We start from the raw sequence: 2709 nt of genomic DNA on the forward strand, positions 1-2709 counted from the left end.
TGATCAGTTTGTAGCCTGTTGGTTAACATCAATCTGGTTTAGCCATTCTGTCAAGACAGTTTTACCAGGGTATGGCCACTGTGCATGCTACAGCTTCTTGAAGCCATAGGTGAGAGTTGGGTGAGAGGCAGACACCAAAAGTGAATGAGAAGCCCTGAAAAGGGTTTGGCAAGTCCTCATACCACAGGTGCTAGTTCTCCCTGAAGAACTTCGAATAAGCCCATATACCCCAGGAAACATAGTTAGGTGCCACAGAGTAGGTGGCAATGTCTTAACCATAACTGTGTTGTAAAAGCCATTAGGATCTCTTCTATCCTTGTCAAAGGGAGTAGTAACATTCTTTCCTTTCATACAACATATATGGGGGTCATATAGCTAGTAAATGTCTGAAGCTAGATGTGAACTCAGTACTTCCTGAATCTAAGTCCAATGCTCCATTCACTTTAGCACCTAGCTGGTTATAGAAAGTATACTATAACCATAAAAATTAGTATATCCACAATGAACAAAACAACTTATCATTGTAGTGTGAACATGACATATAACATAGTTGAATGAAGATAACATCGAAACAATAAACAAAGATGCCCAAACATGTAGTAATTAACATGTTCAGCAATACACATATTTAATTTCCCACAAGGCACACTAATTAAATTATTTCTAGTACTGGCACTCAGATTTGTTGGTAACTATTTCTTTTGATTCAACTATAACATCATAAGTTAGATTAGTGACTGGTTTGTTGGATCTTTTGTCACTGGCTGATATCTCTACTCTAATACTTGAACTAATAGATGGTATAAACCAGCCATTTTTTTTTATCATTATAGACTTGTTTGTCTACACCTGGCCTGATATCCAGGACAGGTTGCTATCAGCTGTCTATGCTTTGTAACTTGTATTTTTGCCTTAGAAGTGTCTAAAGCAGCAGTTCTAAGCAATAAAAGAGTTGCCTCTGGGTTCCAAACCATTTAATGAAAGCTTTCCTTCTGATGTTTTGTAGAGTTTTTTGTTTTGTTTTATTTTTGTTATCCTTATTTCCTTTTTTTGACTGCATGGCCCAAAATTTGAAGAAAAATTTGGAATTAACTTAAATTCTCTTCTTTTTTTTACTTGTTAATTTCTTTCTAGAAAATAATTATCAGATTTCCATATTCCTTCAATAGTCCCTCCTACACTGTATGAAGCTATTATTAACTACACTCTATAACTTGACTATCTTAGACAGTTCTTAATCTATCCAAGTGGTTCATATTTAATGACCTCAGAATAATAGTCTTTTTTACAACATGTTATCAAAACCTTTTTTAAATCAAGGTAATTGAATCTATGACTAGATGACATGTGTAAGCAGTGTTAACTTCCTTTCCCTTGGAAGAATTCCAATTTGAATAACAAAATTCTTCCTATGTAAAATTATTCTATTAAAGTTTAGTTGCATGGAGCCATATCCTTCACTTTTCATCTGAATTGTATAGCTGTTTAATAACTATAATGCTTTTCTTGAGAGAAGCATGTGGGTGAAATAGTAGGAAAGTGAATTCTCTAATTCATAAAGCATTTTGTCTCATTTTAAAATGTATAATATTGGCAATTTATTTGAATAATGTATTCATAGTACTTGAAATTTACATATCTGATTATATACTTTCCTTCTGCCTTACTCCTTGCAAACCTATTCTTCATCCTCAACATAATCTTCAGTCTCTCAAGGTTTTCCATCCTTCTAATCTATAGCCTTTGCTTTTTCCTCACTTTCCCCAAATACAAATAAGTAGCAGTACTTTGATTTGATTGGATCCAAATCTCCTCCTACTTCTATTACACAACCCTGCCTACCCAATCAACCAATCCAATACAATTAAGGCAGCTAGGTGGAGCATAGGATAGAGCATTGACCTTAGAGTCAGAAGAATCTGAGATCAAATACAGCTTCGGACACTTACTAGCTATGTGACCCTGGGCAAGGAAGATCAAGGTGCACCCTCAGAAGAGGATAGCAATATCAGGGCCCCTACATTTAAAGCATCCAAGAAAAATATGTATTGGTCTCAGGCCATAGAAGTACCCCCAAAGGACTTTGAAGGTAAAGTTAGAGAGTTAGAGGAAAATAAGGGAAGAAAAATGAGGGTGACACAGGAAAGACAGGAGGAAAAAATCAACATCTTGAAAATCCAAATGGAAAAGCTCTCTGGCAAAAATAATTGCCTAAGAATTAGGATTGAACAAATGGAATCTAGGAATTTTATGAGAAACCAAGACACAATAAAGCAAATCCAAATGAATAAAAAAATAAAGGGCAATGTGAAATATCTTCTTGGAAAAACAGCTGACCTGGAAAATAAATCAAGGAGAGATAATTTGAAAATTATTCAACTACCTGAAAACCATAATCAGGGAAAGAGCTTAGATACCATCTTCCAATAAATTGTCAGGGAAATTTGTCCTAATATTCTAGAACCAGAAAGTAAAATAGAAATTAAAAGAATCCACTGTTCACCTCCTGAAAGAGATCCCAAAAGGGAAACTTCCAGGAATATTATAGCCAAATTCCAGAGCTCCCAGGTCAAGGAGAAAATGTGGCAAGCAGCCATAAAGAAACAATTCAAATACTGTGGAGTCACAGTAAGGATAGCACATGATCTAGCAGCTTCTATATTAAAGGATTGGAGGCCATGGAATAGGATATTCTGGAGGGCAAAGGAA

At 35.3% G+C, this 2709-nt stretch overlaps 1 non-coding gene across 1 annotated transcript; it reads right to left on the minus strand.

Moving 5' to 3' along the window:
- Positions 1-230: 230 nt before the first annotated feature.
- LOC122730272 lies at positions 231-358 on the minus strand. The gene has a single exon (XR_006353462.1). It is a non-coding gene; the product is annotated as a U6atac minor spliceosomal RNA (small nuclear RNA).
- Positions 359-2709: the final 2351 nt, after the last annotated feature.

Source organism: Dromiciops gliroides, chromosome 5 (assembly GCF_019393635.1).
Source record: "Dromiciops gliroides isolate mDroGli1 chromosome 5, mDroGli1.pri, whole genome shotgun sequence".
NCBI classification, from domain to species: domain Eukaryota; kingdom Metazoa; phylum Chordata; class Mammalia; order Microbiotheria; family Microbiotheriidae; genus Dromiciops; species Dromiciops gliroides.